Here is a 19,435-nt window from a genome sequence, read left to right on the forward strand (position 1 = left end):
CCAAACCTAGAAGATTATTCTCTATCTGTCCAAACAATGGACTAGTTATAATTTCTGCCTCTATAATTTTTTTTCTAATAAGTACATAGTTTACTTCTTCCTACCGATGCATTTGATTTATTGACTGCGTCAAAAACTAGATATTATAATTTATGAACAATAAAGATGCCCATTTTAGCCTTAAGCCAGCTGGGATACCAGAAGCAGCCCGGCTCTGACAGCACAGAGCTCATTGCAGCCTGAACTAGTTGCCCAAGAAACAAGACTATTTATTCAAAGAGGAAAGATGTGTTGTGTATCAATTTTGGTACCCAAACAAACTACTAAAAGCTAGCAGAGGCAACTATGTTGCTATACATCATGTGAACATCTATAGCTTTAAGGCAAAAGACAGTTGTGGACTAGGAAAGTTTGCTTTCTTATTCTGATGCTAAATCACTTTCCTATCTTGAGGAAAACTGTGTCTCCATTCTTTTCTGTAAAAGCATTGAACTCCTTTGCAACAACCAGCAACATAAAGAACTATTATTGCTTGATTATTGTGTATGCTAAAGGGTTTGAAATGAGAGATCTGAGGTATAGCTGCAGTCGGTCAGCCTCCTTACCTATGTTCATCTAATACCCGCTCTAAAAGCATGGACCGAGGGAGTGAGAAGTTACAGTTGGTGCTGTTCTGTTATTGCGTGCCAGGGGATTCTTTTCCCTACATAAAGGGGATTTGCAAAGACGGAGTCAGTATCTCCTCAGAGGGGCAAGTAAAAGGATGAGAGGCAACAATTTACAAGAGCAAAATTCAAACTGGGCATAATGGGGAAGTTTTTCACCATGAGTGTGGTTCAGCACTGGAGCAGGTGCCCTGAGAATTCCATCCTTGGTGTTTGCAATGGTGTCCTGGACATCAGGCCCTGGACAATGCAACAGAGCTTAGAGGTTAGCTCTGCTTTGGGCAGGATACTGGACTAGATGATCTCCAGAGGTCTCTTCCAACTAAATTTTGCTAAGAAATTATAATAATGAAGCTGCAGAAAGAACTGAATTTCTAATTTGAAACTCACTAATGCTAAAAATTTCTGAATATTGTAAATCTTATTTTGAGGGGAGGCTTTTTGTTTATTTCTCAGTCCTTCTCCTAACTCCTCTGTTAAGTTTAACTTCTAAACCTTAGGAACGAAGTATTATCCTTTATGATCCTATAATACAATTACTGATGGGATGTAGACAGATAATGGAGGAGCAGCTGCCATGCTCTGTTGGCCTTGGCCAACTGCTGTGTTTTGCTTAGGCAGGTAGAAATTCCCCAGAGTTCATCAAATATCTAGAGCAAAGGCTGATGGCAGAACTAACAGTCAGGCAATAGTGGTTTTTTTTTTTTTTAATCTGACCCCCTGAAGTCAGTGGGGTCTTTGCCCCACACAGGGGGCCTGGAGCACTCAGCAGCACACCGTAGATGTGTTTTTTATCTCCGTGCCGCCATGTCCGTGTCAGTGGAAGCTGATACAGGGTGAGGGAAGAGGCAGGCGTTATCCTGAGCCTTTGGTCTTCAAATTTTCCTTTGTTTCAGGAGCTGCTTTTTGAACAGATATCCACCCAACTAGAAAGCGTTGTTCCTCTCGCAAGCTTGCCTTTCACATGAGAGAACAGCGAGCGCTCCCATAAATACGCCGGTATGGCTAAGCGGGAGCTTCCCAAAGCAGTCGGTGGGGCGACACACAACCGCTCACCGCCCGGAGCGCGCTCAGCGCGGTCCTTCGACGCCTTTCCTCAGCGCGCGTCCCAGGTACCCGGTGCAATGCAGCGCCCGCCGCTGCGCGCAGCGCGGATCGGCGCGGCGCGGTGCAGTGCGGCGCGGTGCGGTGCGGTGCGGAGCGGCGCGGTGCGGTGCGGAGCGGGGAGCGTGGCCGCTCTCGCCGCCGGCGGGGCCGCAGCGGGGCGCGGTTGCGCGCAGAACCGCAGCTGGGCTCTCCCCCCGCCTGCGCCCCTCCTCCTCCTCCTCCTCGGAGCACACGTGATCCCCTTTTTTTTTTTTTGGTTTTTGATTGCCATGGAAACAGACCAAAGCAAGGGGTAAATACACGGACAATAGCAAAAAGACAATTTTGATTTTCATCCCCGCTTAAATGTCACACGTTTTTTAACGCACCGCCGCTGTAACCGGAGCCTGCATCTGCAGCCCGATGTGGCAAGCCGGTCTCCGAAGCCTGAGGAATACAAGTCCCTCATTATTGCCAAGTGGGATCAGAGCACGTAGGTCTGTTTAGACACTGCGATGCATTGTAAGAGGCCTCTCTTCAGGGATAGCCATAAAAGCCTCCTTTTTCCCCCGTGTTAAAAAAGAGCAGCTGTATTCTTCTAATGTGGACAACACCAAAGACTGCCTGTCTCTGCCGCACAGAGACCCTCTGGGTCAGGCGTGGAGAAGCAAATTCCATTTTAGAGTCTGAACAGGACTTCCCACTGCAGGCTTATGCTTTGGTGGGAGCTGTGCTCGCTCCTGTGCATGCAGCTCATGAAAACAGGTGAGGAAGGTTTTTGAGGCTGTGGACTGCTTGCTGACACTCAAGGTGTCTGACAAATATTTTAGCAGTAGTAAGATAGCTTTACGGTATAAGCCAGAGCAGTCTCATAGATTAGGGTATTTCAGGCTATTAATTGTCTGCTAATGGCCATTCTGAATATCTTTGATGTTAAATTAAGACCATAGCCATTGCTTGCTAAACAAGAGAGATAGGTCACCTCGGTGCCAGCACTCCCTAATTTTGTAGCTGCGGCTCAACCTAGTTTTCCCTCTTCAAAGCCAGTGAAAAAGCACTCAATCAGTGATATAAATAAACAGGACCAAATTGGTTATTTTGTAGGTACATGAGCAGCGTCTCACTAATCATTGAGTGTTACAAATGTGAACAGGGTGCTCTGAACTGTTTACCAGCTGGTTCTTGGAAACGAGACTTCCTGGATGACTTTCCTATTGAGATATGCTGCCCCTCCTTGTAAATCCCTTGGCGGTTTCTGCTTCCGAGCAAGAGCAAACTCCCCATTCACACACAGGATTGTTCCTAAAATTGCCACTGGAGTTGCTAGAAGAGCTCTGGTCAGGCAGGTGGAAGATATTGATTGCTCTGTGCAATTTCCCAGTGTGAGCCTGCTCATGACCCATGTAGCATCTAGAAATTTGAGTCACACTGTCGGTGACAGGGAAAACCCCAGGACCACATGAACTGATCAGCTCCATCTGGAGCCAGCGGTGACCTTTCCTGAAAGGGAGGATCGGCTTTGAGGCAGGCTGGGACTCAGTGTGCTGCTGGATTTCTGTTAATTGTATTAACTGCAGCAGTCTCTCCTTGGCACTGCTTTACTTGCAAACCTCTGTGTGTGCAGTTTTTAAAGCTCACAGACAAAAATCTTGGCATGTGAAGGCTGAATCTTCTGGTTGGATTTGGGAAGGGGGAGGAATAGGACAGGAGGGACTGACCAGCTGGGCTCCTTTCAGTGCAGTCAGAAAATCCAGTTGCTTCTGACGCTTTCCAGTATTGCGGTGCTGCGTTTCACAGGCATTCTTGCTGCTCGTTAAATATTTCACATACATCTGAAGTAAGACAAAAGGAGGGAGAAAAAACCCAACATATACATGTGGTTGTATATCAAGGAGAAATATTGCGTTGGCATGGAGAGGAACTAGGTGGTTTTAAGGGGTCCTTTTTTCTTCGAAACCTTACAGTTCTGCACTAATTTGCAAGGGCACATTGTAGATACACAGAAAGTAAATCTGTTGCTGTACTCTAACATTGCTCTTACACTGTATTTGTGTGAATGTGAGTGCACATTCTGACTATTACTTCTCATAATACATAATAGTTTGGCCAAATGCCTTCTTTGCTTACAGTTCCCCAGTTTAGAAAGCATGCAGTTATTCCCAGTAGGAAAAATCATATGGAAAGTTACTGCAAAAAGAGGTTCTGGATTAAAAGACCCGACCAGTTCTCCAGTGCTGTTGTGAGACAGCATTTTTCTCCCTCACAGACCCACTTATAACTTATGAGAAAAAATATTGAAGGATATTTTGCTATCAAGGGATAGTAACTTCTCTCCAGGATCACAAGGAATTTAGAAGATCATCCAGGAGCCAGGTTTGCAACTAATATTAGCAAGAATAGAGGTTGATTTTAATGCCTCAATATAGAATTGGAAATCTTTATTGCAGTCTGTTGTATGTTCTTTTATGTTGTGATTAGTTTTTGTTGGGTTTTTTTTTCAGAAAATCATGTTACAATATTTACTATAAATTTTAAAAAAACAACAAAACCCATAAACTAGCATTTCTGTCCTGGTTGTACACGAGGTTGAACGCCTGGTTAAATACCAGATGAGCCCAGCTGTTTCAAAGCACTTTAGTCCACTTTTGATCAAGATTCTCACATCTTAAACTGCATGTATTGAATGAATGAAAGAGTTGAATGTACCAGGAGCAGACTGATGTTCCCTTATCCCGCAAGGAACCTCCATCTATTTTTGTATGTACCGTGACTGCAGGCTCTTTAGATATGTATTTAGATCTCTTATATGAAATGTCTCTCTCTCTCTCTCTCTCTCTCAAACAAATCTCTGCTTTAAGGGCATAAAAATATATGTCTGTAGATTAAACCCTCGTTTCCTGGGAAAAGAAACTATATATATACCTCAGAAAGTTTTTTGCAAGCAACCAAAATCTTTCAAATAAGGAACTGAATTGAGCAAAATCCCTTGCTAATATCAACTGAGCTCCCTGGAGGTCAGTAGAATAGGGACTTCCTGCAGGGCAGGATCTGTGCACTGCTCCCAAGACCTCAGAAAAGTCATTCAGGTAAATGGGAAAAAGTCTTCCCTGAAAGTGTGCCTCACCCTCCAGCTCCTTATTTTTATCAGGAGCTCTGGCAGTATGGAAACCTCAAACTGGTGGAAGCAGAACACATGTATCTAAACAGCTTTTATCATACCTCCCTATCTCTAGGGGGTCACACCAGCCACCCCTTCACTCTCTGCTCACCTCTAAGAGAGAAGGATCAGATTTGACAATTGAGAAGAAGGCGACATATTCCTCAGTTTGATTTGGTTTAGGCTTCTGGGAGACGTTTGACTATCAGGGACATACTCACTCTGCAGTATTTCTCTTAGCCCAGTTGCTGCCATATCAGAATCACATTGTCTTATTCGCACAGTTGCACTTGTGGTGACAATTGGTTTTCATTTATTTCCTTTTTAACAGACTTAATTCTTCTAATTTTTTCTGAAGTCACCATTTGAATGATTACTCAAGACAGGCATATAGATCTACCAGTTCACCTTAGCTCTACTCCATTCCATATTTCTAGGTATTTTTTTCTCACCAAAATGACTACATTCTAAGAATTACCATGCATTTTCAGCATGGCAGTGCTGTGTATCTCTGGGGTTTGTCCTCTGTGTCTTTAGGAATGCAGGGCTGCAAGGACGCTGCTGCTGCTGGTACATGCTTTCCCCTTTCCTGGTTCTTCCCAAGCAATTAGGTTTGTAAAGAGCTTTTTATTTTTGATTTACTCATTTTGGTTACATTGACAGGTATTTTGGACTCCTCTGCCACAGCAACTTAAAACAGATGGTTCCTCCAGTAGCCTGTCAGTTTGTTTCCAAAAGTTTGTCTCTGTCTCTACAAAGTGATTATTTTTGCTGGCATCCGTCTACCTTTGCTAGTTTTCAGATGGACTTGATGTCTCTTCCTCTCGGCATGGGGGCGTCTGAGTGCCTGCCATTGCAAGATTTTGTTGTTTTTGTTGCTACTTCTGCCTTTCACATGATGCAGCATCCTTGCAAACCTACAAAATCTTGAGCTCCCCAAATCCCAGCAATCAGCCCTCTTGTGTTTCCTGCTTTTGTTAATTGAGGCTTTGTAAATGGCAAATTCACAGATTCCTTTTGTCACTTTTGATGATTTCACATCTGGAGGATAGTATCAACTACCAGGAAACTTCTGTGACAAGTTGAAATCAGTATCCTCTCAGTATTTGTCAAAGATGATGGGCAAATATGCTTTTGCAGTGGTGCCTTTGTTTGCCTTCTCCAAAAGGCTTTAGTCTGTGTGTACCATAACAAAGCATCCCTCTTTGATGACCAAACTGATACCAGTTGCCATCAGTTCTAGTCTTCAGTTACTAAAAACCTGCTACCATATATATACATGTATACACAGATGGAATATATATACACAGACAAAAAAGCAAATATTTTATCTATCTTGCTGCAGTGACCTGCCTTTTCCCATTTAGTGAAGCTCCCCCCTACCACCTGCAAACTTTGCTGACTGCAGAAGGGTGAGACCTCATTTCAGGAATATTTGGAAAGGCTTTTTGTGTACAACCCTGCTAGGTTCATTCTTCCACTCGTTGAAATTTTCAGCCTCTCAGTGTTCGCAATTTTGAAGTACCAGCAGGCTCAGCCATGTATGATGACACACAGACTGAATATTGAACAATGTTTCGTTCAGGCTGAGGTGATCTATGGCTGCTTTGCCATGGGCATCTGCCACACTACACTGGGCGCTGTTTTGGCAGGTTGCTCCAGTCTTTTCAAGCCCATTGATAAAATGACAGCCAGATCTCAAGAGCTACATCTATATAAGAAAATAAAACAATGCCAGTTAAAGCTCCCAGGCACTGGATCTTGACTGTCTATACTTCTAAATTGCACATTTAATTCACTAGGATGGACAAGGTGGATCTGAAAACCCACCCTGGTAGTCCTGCCATCCTGACTTTAACCTCTACTCTGCCTCCCTTGGCCCCTTCATCAGATGTGGCTTCACCAGCACACCCGGCTGTTGGTCCAGACCAGCTTCTGACGTCCTCACTGCAGCTATCCCAGCTTTTGTTAATCAGACAGCTGAAAATTTAACACCCATCCTGCTGAAAGTAGCCTGCTGATTTCAGAGGGAGCAGGATGTTGCCCTAACCATTTGATTATTCACTTCATGTAATATTTTTCTTTTTTAACAAAGGTGTTTACTTTTCAAATGAAAATCATTGGTTGAGCCATGGCAACTATGGTGTCTGTGTAGCCAGCAAACACTTAATATGTGGGTGGGTGGTTTTTGGATGGCCTTGAATACATAATTAAATTTGTTTTTCCTTTCAGCTCCCTGTGGTGTGTTATTTTTTTATATTTAAAAGTTGTTCCATCTTGAAGACAACTGTTTTTTATTATTAAAAGGACAGCTTAAATGCATTTAGCAAAAGCAAGTCTCATTCTTTTTATGTCTCAATATTTTTTCCCAATTAAAGAAAAAGTCCTTTAGTGCCTATGATCGACTTCCTGCAGGCAAAATATTTCTCTAAACATTTTCTAAAGGTCTAAATGCTTTGTATACTCAATGGAATAAATTCCACATTTCCTGATCCTTAAAATGTTCAGCATGAGCTTGCATGTTTAATACTGCATCAGTGTTGTTTAATACTGCATCAGATTTGGAGTGTTTCCCCAGCCATAGAAAGAAGCAACTCCTGCACGCTGCTTCTGGTTCAGGTAAAAGGAAACAGCACATAAAGAAGGGACCATCCCTGTGATAAGCTGAACTCCTGCAGTCCCTGTGGGATCGCACCAGTGGCTTTGAACCACGGCTTGTCAGCACAAATGGAGCCCTGTGAGTTTTGGCAGTGATAGCCCAGTGGACTCAGTGGGAATTCAAAGTCTATCAAAGTGGGTAGATGGCTCAAAACAGCCAGGTGGAAATTCTGCAAGAACAAGTGTGATATGGACACTTCGGGGCGAGGATCAAATCCACAAATGCAGAGCTCAAGTAACTGGGAATGGAAGCAGTACAGCAAAATTAGTTTGGAGATTATGATAGAGCTAAAATTAAATAAGAATAGAAAATGTCATTTGCTTGTGAATCAAGACGTTTCTTGTTCTATTTCTCTCTGTTACGTAGGTTTCATTAGAATCACAGAGTCACAGAATGGTTTGGGTTGGAAGGGACCTTCAAAGATCACCTAGCCCACCCCCACTCTGTGATGGGCAGAGACATCTTTCACTAGGTCGAGTTGATCAGAGCCCTGTCCAAACTGACCTTGAACACTTCCAATAATGGGGTCTCTATAACCTCCCTGGGCAACCTGTCCCAGCGTCTCACTACCCTCATCATAAAAAAATTATTCTGTGTGTCCAACCTAAACCCACCCTCTTTCAGTTTAAAAACACTGCCCCTTGTCCTGTCACTACAGCCCTGGATAAAAAGTTGCCCTCTGTCTTTCTTGTAGGCCCCCTTTATATATTGAAAGGCCGCAACAAGGTCTCCCTGGATCCTTCTTTTCTCCGGGCTGAACAACACAAACTCTCAGCTTTTCTTCATAGAGGAGGTGTTCCAGGAGTGTTAGGAGTGTCACCGTAAGGTTTAGATAGCATAGCTAACCTTGTGAAGCTCAAGCCTGGTGCCTGGGTGATAAGGGATATAGAGCACATAGATGGAAAGTCTGAGGGAACTGGGTTTGTTTAATACCTAAAAAAAGAAAATTGAGGAGAACATGTCATACTGCTTGTATGTTAATGTTGCTATAGGGAGGACAGGGAACCATTGTTCTCTGTCTTTAGTAGGGGAGAGAATGTCTGTTTATATCCAAAAGTTTTACGTTGGAAAAGAAGAAAATTTTAAATATATAAGGACTCTGAAGCACTGGCTGGCAAGTTATGTGTGAAAAATCTTTCACTGAATGTTTTCAAGAAAGGCAGATGACCCTCTACTGGTGAGGATTTAGTCTGCTTGGTCCTGCCTCAGTGCAGCTTATTGGGCTAGATTTTTTGGTGTGTATTCCTTCTTAGCCACACAGTTCTGTAATGTGCATGCTCCACGGACAATCTGGGAGAAATTGGGGTTGAATCCAAAAAATCAGGCTGGGACTGATACTCATGTCTAGATGAAACAACACAAATATGAAGGCGGAAATTCAACTAAGTAGCTACTACTAAAAAGGACTATAAATAAATTGCCTAGAGTTTAATACAGTCCCGTTACTGTGGGAAACCGTGAAAGAATAGTTATTTTTAACTCTCCTGTTGGCTTTGCCATGGCAGCTGATTTGGTGATTTATTGAAATGCATTTGTAATGATTTCACTAATACATACATGACATGATGAAAAATGCCATGTTTAATGAGTTTTATGTGTTTCATAACAAACTGCAGACAGTAGAAGCCTGATGACATTTTAAAATTCTATGGAACAAGAAAAAAATTAATTTTAAAAGCAGGAAGCTAAATTCTGAGAAGTGTTCCCTCTTTAATTTGCTATTAAATCAAGGGAGACGTGATCATTTTGAAAGGTTCTGTAATTAAATGTTAGTCTATTGTACTCAAAGGACTGAAAGTCGATTGGGATAAAACAAAACCAGGCAACTATCTGGAATCTATTGTTCACTGTCTCTTGGTCTTTGCCAAGCATGCTTTGCTTTTACATGGCTTTTGTGTTTGGTTAAAATTGTTCTCACATAACCAAATAATATTATAAGAGAAAGGAATAAAATCAGCAAATGCAATGCTCTCTTTCTGAAATGTCACATTATGCAGTAATAGGTATTTAGTTTTAAATTCTAGGAGCCAGTTACTGTTGTTTAAAAACTTCCATTAATTTTTCCTTTGCAGTCAGAGTTTTTGCCCATTTTGGTCCAAGCTATAAGTCTACATAACTAAGTCACTCAGCTAATTGCCCAGCCATTTGCTCATCTCCATTAAAATGGCTCAATACTCAGATAAAAATAGATACAAGTGGGCAACCCTTTTAAGGTTTGGAGGGGTTTTTTCTTTGCATGCTTAACAGTGGGCTTTTGAGCTTTTCCAAGTAAGAAGAAAAGAAGCTTGAATCTCCAGTGACTAGCTTCCTATAGCTTTAATTCAAAACTGAATCTCCCATTAAGGTCATCTCTGTAGTGGTTTGAAGTTTTCCTATTCGTTAACCTCTGCATTGAACTGAATATTCCTCAGATTCCCTAATTAGTTACAGTTGGAGCTTTAGTGACTTTCAAGACTTTCCTCTTTGAGCTAGAAAGAAAAAGGTTCAAACAATGGTCAGGAAACCCTAAAACCTCTTATCTCTCAGCAGTTCGATTAGACAAGAAGAGTACTGTCTTGATGGATTGAAAGTGCTCTGTACCAGATAAGAACAGGAATGATAAGAACATTAGAGGTCTCAGTTTTTAACGGAAGAAAAGAAGGCTTTCCTTTTAAGCTCTATCTTTTCTCCATTTACACACTGCAGGATAAACAGAATGTGTTTGCAATTAGTATTTCTGCTTATGCACTCGTCTCAATTTTTTAACAGATACAGGAGAAGGATATAAGATTAAATTATTATTGAAGCAGCTGAAGCTTACTAAACTTTGTATTATACATTGTGCAGCCCTAGCGATGCTGGAAAATAAGGTAGAAAAGATGATGCTATGAAAATAAGCAAAAAATGTATTCGTTCGATGTATTCACTTTCAGTAAATGTACTTTCAGTAAATATAGGTGTGAGAAACACATTATCTGCCCTGGAAAGACGGTTGTGTAAATGTTCTGCTTATTTTGTTCCGTTCAGTGGGTTGGTTGTTGCTTTTCTTCCAGTTGCTTTTCATTAATCACTTTGGTTATAAGAGGCCTTAGAAGGAAGTTGTTTACAGATATTTTCCTTTGCTCTGACAGAAATATGAAGCCATTTTCAATCAGCGCCCTCCTGTCCTGCATTTGTGGCTCAACCATCTACCCGTTTAAGTCAATCAGGACATAGTCATTGATTTAAACTGGAGCAGATGAAGTTCTTTGTGTAGCAGTGACTAAAAAGCCAAAAAACTGAATGTTTTCTATAAGCCAAAGGATATTTTAATAGCTTAGGGTTTTTTGTAGTTGATTAACTTTGTCTTCCAGGGCCAATATAGCAAAAGAGACCTTATAGGACTCCTTTTAAGGAGCCTCGGGGCTGCATTTGTTCTCAGGCACACTCTGGACACTTTGCATTAAACAGTTTCACTCAGGAATCTTCCTAAGATCTCATACTCATAGCCCAATGCTGAACATTGAGAAGGCAAAAGCGTCCTGATACAGTATATAATGCTTTTAGTCATACGAGTTGGTTTTGGTGGGGTTTTTTTCCGGTCATTGTTTAGGAGCTACTCTCTGGAGATTTCTGTAGCAGTTTTTATGGGGATCTATTTATCATTACATGATCTTAATTCAGATGTTTTCATTAGGCCTACATGCTTCTTTCCTCTACATTTATAATTGTATACGTTTATGATGCTGTAAAGTTCAGAAACTCAGGCAATCTAGTACAGATGATACTTGGGCCAAAGTAGCAGATTGTAGCCATCAGTTCTAGTAGCTTTTCCTATAACTTTAAACAAACTAACCCGAACAGCTAAGACGGTCTGGGTTCCATAATATCAAACTATTTACACATGAACAAAGTCAACATGAAAGCTCAGAAAGATAGGCCTATTTAGAGGAAATAGACTAAACTGTAAGTTTGATTCTATAATCACATCTTAATTACATTTCACCCATCAGCTATTGCTGGCCTTTGCTGACTCTTACAGAGGAACTGGTTCACACGCATGTCTGTGTTTGCTTGCAGAAGAGCTAGTGGGAAATCATCAAAACCTTTCAGGGGAAACCTGATTCCACTGAAGTCAATGACAAAACTCTCACATGCTTGAACAGAGACAAGTCCTCAAGCTGGTATGCTGCCTACAGACAATCCTGTAAGAAAACAGGAAAAAAGGTTTGGCTGACGAGAGATGGGGAGAATAAGCTGGAGATTATTTCTGGGAGATGGTGGAGGAGAAGTGGCAGCCATGAGGATGAGGAGGCAGAAGAGCTCAGGAGAGGGAGGAGGCAGAGCATGGAGCAGAGGCAACAGGACATCAGTAAGAGGAGGCAGGAGTGTGAATGATTGAGAGTGGAGCTGAAATAAGGGGCACTGCTTTTCAGACCAAAGAAGAGAGTGTCTTTTAAATCAGTTCCTTGAAGGCACAGAATGACTGTAGTGTGGTGGGTGGGCTGAAAGGGTGAAAAACCTTCAGAAAGAAAACAGGCATCAAAGACCTTACACTGTAGGTCCAAATCAGCCCTGCCGGAACAGTTCATCCCACCTCTGGCTTGCTCTTAAGGAACTTTTTCCTTCATAACCCCCACAGCTGGACTGGGGTTGGGCCACGAGGCAGATGAACAGAAAAGGACAATCCCTGAGACAATGCCTGCAGGCCTCTTTGCTGAGCACCCCACAGGCTATGGCATGTGGTCCACCATATCCTGTGACAAAAATGTTGGCTTCTCATATAGAGAGGTGAGAGAAGAGTGGAATTGGGGGCCCACATGTCTGTCACACAATTATTGTAAGCAAAGAGCACCTGCATGGTGAATGTGAAATAGATGAATCTCTGATCATATGAGAGAAGACTTGCTTCTCTCTAAGCTGCTATGAGGCTTCCTGTAACAAAATTAAGTACCACAGCATTGCGCTGGTCTATGAAATCAGATATTTAGGCTGTCACTGTCCAACTGAGTGACATGGTCTTGGGATTGTCCTTGGGCATTGAGGCCAGCTGGTGTGCAGTGGCTTACACACATGCTTTTTTATTTTCCAAAACCTACATACAAGCTTACAACAGAAAGCCAAAGAGATTGTCCTGTCTCTCAAAGCAAAGAAAGGTCTGCACCCAGGTCAGCAGTGCTCCCAGGCCTGTGCTAGCTCCTCTGGTTATTTCTCACCTTGGAAAAAGCTAGCTAGCCAGGTCAAAACCTTGCCAGGAACTAGTCTACTGGCTGAACAACATGGATAGTTGAATCCCTAAGCCTAGGAATGCTGCTTGGTGCTGTTTAACTCACCATTATAGAGACTTTAATGCTGTTTTTCTATGAGGTATTCTAATTGCTTTACTTTGACATGTAAGAAGGACCATTCACAGGCCATTTTAAGTACTTGTATCTTCAGTAACAGTAGGAGTCTGGGCAATAGTTCAGAAATATCATCTTTTTGTATATCAGGACACAATGACCCTAAACCAGAGTGTGAGAAAGAAGTGCATTTCCAAAAGGCATAGAGGGAACCTGACAAGTCAAGTTGTCCAAAGCCTGGACCACTTCGTAGGACCCGAGGCTGGAGAGCTTGCCACAGTGACACAATTCATTGGAGTCACCAGGACATATGTACTGTTGGTTCTGTGTTTGGTGTTAGCTTAGACCTGGACGGTCACCAGGATGTAACAGTCAGCTCTGAAGGTGACTTCGGAAACACAAAGATTCCCCATTGCTTCCATCGGGTTCCAGAGAAATCCTTGGTTTAGCGTGGGATCGTGTTCACAGTTGGAGAGCTGGCGGTTGTCTTCCTTGGCTGCTACCCAACACTAAATCAGATGGGGGACTAAGAAATACCACTTCATATATGCTTCTGTTACTGCCTTTCTGTTCACAAATGTAAAAACCTCCTCGACTTTTTTGACAAAAGTGTAAACAAGGAGACTAGCTGGCCCAGGGGATCTGCAATAGGATACAGGGCCTTTCACCTCTGTCTTATGAACAAAACACCGCTCCCCTCTGATGCACGTTCGGTGGCTTGTGAGAAGAGAGTTGGTGGTCTGAATCCCAGTGTCAAGTGTCTGCATCAGGAAGCCACTGGACTTGGGACTGATTAGCCACTTTGTTGGCAGCCCCCACAGGGGGGCCGGTGACAAACCGGTACCTCCTGCACTGAGGTAGACCTGCTGGCTGTACGAGGGAAACCGGTCTAGGTGATGCTGGTCTTGCATTTGTCTCCTGACTAGTAGCTGGTTTTAGACATCTGTGGGAAAGTTAATGATGAGCGTGAATTCACTTACAATACTGTAATGAAAGACAGCACTGTAAATCACACATATGCATTTTTGTAAGAGGGTACTTGGTGACTCAGCTATGCCGTGGGGTATCTAGCAAGGTGTGTTTTGATGAGCAAAAAAGGAGCTCTAATGTAATGGACTTTAAAATCTGACATTGTCTCACCTGGCTGTGAACGGTCCTTTGCTGGCTCTGACTGTGGCACTTGGAGACTTGCTGACTGCCAGTCCCTGCACCCACGTGACGGAATCAAACTACCTTGAGCTCAGGCTCAGGTGTCAGAGGAAGGACATGTGTCTTCCCTTTGCAAAAAGCAGGGCAAGCCCCTTCCACATTGCACAGGAGGAAGACCTCCAGCCACAGCATTTCTGTTCTTAGGGCTTGGAGGCTTAATGTATCCATCATCTGAGGACGGGGAATTCCCAAACTCGGCAATACTGATAGGTTACATGGAAGCCCTTTGCTGCCAGTTGTTAAGTACATGAATAATAGATATAGATGTTTCTCTGTGTTATTCTGTTAAAACTGAGTATTCAGTCTCAGACTCCTGTTGATGCAGCAGTGACTATGAATACTTTCTGAGCTCTGCCCTGCCATCAGACTGCTTCCACTTAGGTGCAGCTGCACTGAGTTTGGTTGGATTCTGGGGTGCTGTACAAATAAATAGCTAAATTTAAACTGGATGTGTGACTGGCCATTCAAACTTGTGCTTATCCACACTGGTCTCTGCAGTGTCCCTTGGCATATGCAAATGCATTGAAGCAGGGCAGGGTGTATTTCTAGGAGTACTTTTCACTAATAAGAAGTGCCTCCCCACCTCCCAAGCAACCAAATAAAAAAGGATTGTAGGAGAAAATACTTAGAGACAAATTTTCCGTTAGCTTTGGTGGTCAGGCTATTGCAGCTCCTTTTCTGCTCAGTTCTTCTTTTCTGTTGGAGACTGCTGCCTTGGGGGCAGAGTCCAAGGAGCATAACATGCGAAAGGTCCTCAGCTACTTCAGCAGAGGATCTAAAGGCTTAGCTCCAGCCACCTCCTGCAGGAGCTCAAACTGGGCTCTCAGGGTTGAATGAGCTGGGGCGGGGGAGTGGAGCAATATCTTGAGCTACATCATCTGTTCACTGAATGAAAGTATCTAGACTCTGAATTCATTGGGAACTCAAGGAAAAATATTGTGCTAAGAAGGAAGCAAAAATAGACTAACTAGTTTGAGTACATCTGGGACTCCAGCTCCACTGTGGGTCCAGTTCCAATACATCTCCCCGTTATTCCCCTCTCTTTTTTCCCTGGTCATAGCAGGAATTTGCCCTTTTTTATCCAGACGTCAGATCTTTTATTCTGTTGCATGCAAGAAAATAGCAAAGACGATGTAGCACTGAACACAGTAGCATGCAGAGGTAAGCAAGACCTTTCATCAAGCCCAGAAAGAGGCTGGTAATGAAAAGTGGGTGACGTAGGAGTATTCAGACTATACATCATCAGATGCAGGGTATAGCTGTTTGCTGCTTTTAGTGGTGGGAGTGAGCACTGGATGGATGCATTACGTGATTACTGATGGACCAAATGCACTGATGAAATAAAAGTCAGCTAACCATCTACTGATATAAGCTGATTCAATCAAATTCCACTGGAACCTTGAAATAGTGCAGCCAAAGGATCTCCCAAGGCGTCAACATCCTCTGTGCAGGCTCTGCAAGATCTTCTGGTTTTCCGGGTCTGACAGAATCAGACAACTCAAAACACTCTGAGAACAGCACCCATTGTGCTGCCAGCTGCCTGACTGGGAACATGGGATGTCACCCCCCCCCCCCCCCCCCCCAAATCACAGTCGTCTAGAGATTTCCGTCTCATTTTTTTAGATAAGTCATTGAAGTCAATTCAATTCCCAACCATCTGCTTCTCTTAATAAGCCTCACATTCAGTCTCTTTCATATTTATTTAGTCTGACCTCTTTCTTACTGTTATTCTGCCCACACTGTAGACATCATGAACTTGGTTTAAGCAAGTAAAATAAACACCTGTGGATATTGTAATTGCAGTAAAAACCCCTGGGTTCTTGATAGTTCTTGGGAAATCAACAAAGCCAGAAGACTAAGGATCAGATCTGAGAAAGTTCTTGTCAAGCCAAGTCCAGGAATGCACCTTTTGGTGGTCACTTATGCGTGGCAATAATTAAAACTCACTGAGGACCTCCCTGTTCAGCTTGAATGTGGAACATTTCTTACCAGACACTCCAGGAGAGAACCTCCTCTTTTTGTGAGCCCCAAGTTCCTGTATTCTTGTTTGCATCAGGGCACAGATCCCACTCAAAAGTGGAGGAAACCTTACCTAGCCAGATGGTTTAGGTACTTTCTTGTAGACAAAGTCATGGATTTGAGTCCCTTCCACATAAACTACTTAATGGATCAGTGCCCTCTTGATATAGCTGTGGTGTAAAAGATGAATGAAACACCAAGGCTGAGAATTTCCTTGTCATGATCCTTCAGACTTAGTGAGAGAATCGCCTGACCTGGTTCAGGAGCCAGTCTTGATTTCTAGCAAGAGGTGAGGATTCAGTCCTCTTTGCATAGTGTTTCACATCACTTACCTATAGGTGCTGGATGAACCTCACTGCTGAAGTGCCTCTATGGTGAAGGGCACCAAAGATATATTCAAGGGAAGTGATTTAAGATGTTACCATTCTCTGCCACTACTGCTCCTCCTCCCTGCCAATGCTTAATGAGCAAAGCAAAGCTGGAAAAAGAGTATCTGCTCAGATCTCAGCCATTTCATTGAAAATTGTTTAATTTGTGTTAAATTGTTTAATTTATTTGAACATACCTTTCTGTCACAGGAGTGGGTTCTTCGTTCCAGGAATGGGATAAAGGACTCATTCTTAAACTGCAATAGCTGGATTTACTCACCTATTATTATCTGTTCCTTATCTCTCCCCAGGTATCTCCAAGTTTAGACTCTGAGGGCCTAGTGCCTGAATATAATATTGTAGTGCCTACTTTGTTACTTCCTACAGCAAGATCAGATAATCACCAATGTACTCCTTAATATTTCGTCATCAAAATTTTCCACTAACACAGAAAATAAGATAAGTACCATCCCTAAACTACTTGAAATGCTAGGAGAGGTCATAAAAAAATTTATTCTCCTTCCCAACAGACTCCACAGATCTGGCTGACCTTAGCTTTGTTTAGCTTCAGTTAGAAAGTTTCCACCATGTCTCTCTACCTGCCTTTTCAGTGGATGCTGTTACTGACTCAAAGTCAAGACTCAAATCCACTCACTGCAAACAACAAGGAACAGTGTCTGACAAATCTATGACAAATGCTTGATTTTGGGGCTTACAGCCCTGAGGACAGAATATCCCGCAAAAAAACAGAGAGACTGGACATACAAGACTCTACCCTGCAGGACTGATTTTCTCTTGTATAGCTTGGTGTGAGTGTCAGAATAGTCATGATCTCCTGCTGCTTCTCGGGAGATGTGAAGGTTCACTTTATTGGGGTATTCATAAGTTTTGGAGGTGTTAATTGATTGCCCAAGCACAGCAGTACTTTGAGCCCTGCATGTATCTGCCACCCATCTGTTTCGCTTCCTGTTTGTTAACACAGCTGGAAAAATTGATATGCAGGAACCCACCTCATCCCAGAAGTCTTTAAAATCTAATCACTACTCCTGGATGTCCAGCTAAACCTATCTAAAACAATTAGGGAATGCGCAGTTAAAGCAACAAAAGCTGTAAAGCATCCTTTGGAAAAGCAATGCTAACTGGTGTGTTTTTGTGGTACACACTGACTTATTTGGATATAGAGTGATGATAAGATAAAATTGTAATGGGCCCAGCAGGGAATCCAGAGGTCATGATCCCTATAGTATCACTGGATTTAGCTGATCTATATCGTGAGGGCTTAATGGTAACTTGTTTTTTTAAACAATACCTTTTGTTCTCAGCTAATGTACTTCTTGTTGGCTTTGGGCAGCAACCTAAACAGTCACAGCCACCTGATGATAAGTGTTGGCAAGATGATAATCAATTTGCTTGCATTTTAATCCCTACAGTAGCAAATGGATTAAAAAAATCTTAACGTGTATTATAAATTACAGTGGAGTAATAAAGCTGGTTCAGTTGTTTGTGGCAAGAGACAAGGTTTGTAGGGAGAAACAATCTTTTGCCAGACTAACTGGTACACTTGCAAACAACAGAGAACTTTTCTGTCTCACAGCTTTGCACCATAACTTGCCCCTTTTCCTTCTGCTGGAAGCATGGAACCTTTTCTTTGTTACCTCTAAAACTGCAAATGGGGACACGAAATGCTCAGGCAAAAAGACTGAATTCCTTGCAGGACCCTATGTGCATCCTGGAGTGGATGTGCTTTATCTGCCCTACCTGTGAGAGGTTTGGTGGAAGAGGGCTGGGGACAGGGAACCCATGAGCTGCAGAGAGAGCTAAGGGAGCATGGACAAGCTGTGCTAAGGGAGCAGAAGGAACTTGTTTTCTGTCTATGATGAGCATTTTGAGCCTCCTGGCCACTAGCCAAACTTAGGTTGTCAAATCTATTGTAGACAACCTATCTGTTGGTTTTCTTTTGGGGGAATTTGTTACTCTCACTGTTTCACATGTCATTTCATAGAAAAGAAACCTGAGGTGACACTGTTTATAGCTACAAACCTGGTATGAACATGACTGGGTTTCCTGTGACTACAGTTCAGACACCTGTACCTCACATCACACTGAACCCTAGCATAGTCAAGGGAGATCCAGCCAGTATAATCAGATGTAGAGCATTACTTGTCACGTCATTACCTGGCACATCCTAAAGAAGGTGTCTTGCTGTGGCTATGAAGATTGTAGGACAATGCTGACACCCTAATTCAGCTCTTTCACAGGTTCGAGCTTCCTACTGTACATCATCTTTCCTCATACAGGAGTCATTTCAGGTCTTTCATCATCTTTCTTGCCCTCACTTTACCTTTTCCATTACACTGCAGCTGGAGCTCCCAGGTCATACCTATCAGCGTTTTGTGGGCATCTCAGATTCTCAGGTCTCTCTGGTAACACTATAGCTCTGTGTTCAGGGAACTGAATTATACCTTCAGTCTCTTAAGGTCCTACCAAGGTTCTCCCCTGACAGTTTACTTTGAATAACACTGAATTCTCATCAAAATTCCTCACTGCCTGCTCAATCGGGTCACTTATGAATATGTCCAAATTGCAGTACTGGCTTTAGGCATCAGTCTGGAGAGGCCTGGCTATTCTGCTTGTTTGACCATTTTTAAACATACCAGAATATTGTTTTCCACAATATACCAGAATATTTTCAGTCCTTTAAAGTAAAGTAACCTCTATGCATTTTAATCAGTGAATAAGGTTTATTCTCATAGATGCAATCCAGATTACTCCTTGATAATGGGTGTCAATGACATTTATTATTATCTTACATCAGAAGACATTCATATTTCTGCCTAGCTCCTCTCTCCATTTCTTTAGGTCAACACAGTGATGCGGGGAAGGTGTGAAACAGTTGCTATCAGTTGATGGGAAAGAAGTATTTGGCATGACAATTCAGCAACATGAGCTGGAGTCGCCTCACACCAAATTTT

The sequence above is a fragment of the Leptosomus discolor genome, chromosome 5, assembly GCF_034619465.1.
Source record: "Leptosomus discolor isolate bLepDis1 chromosome 5, bLepDis1.hap2, whole genome shotgun sequence".
In the NCBI taxonomy this organism is placed as follows: Eukaryota; Metazoa; Chordata; class Aves; order Leptosomiformes; family Leptosomidae; genus Leptosomus; species Leptosomus discolor.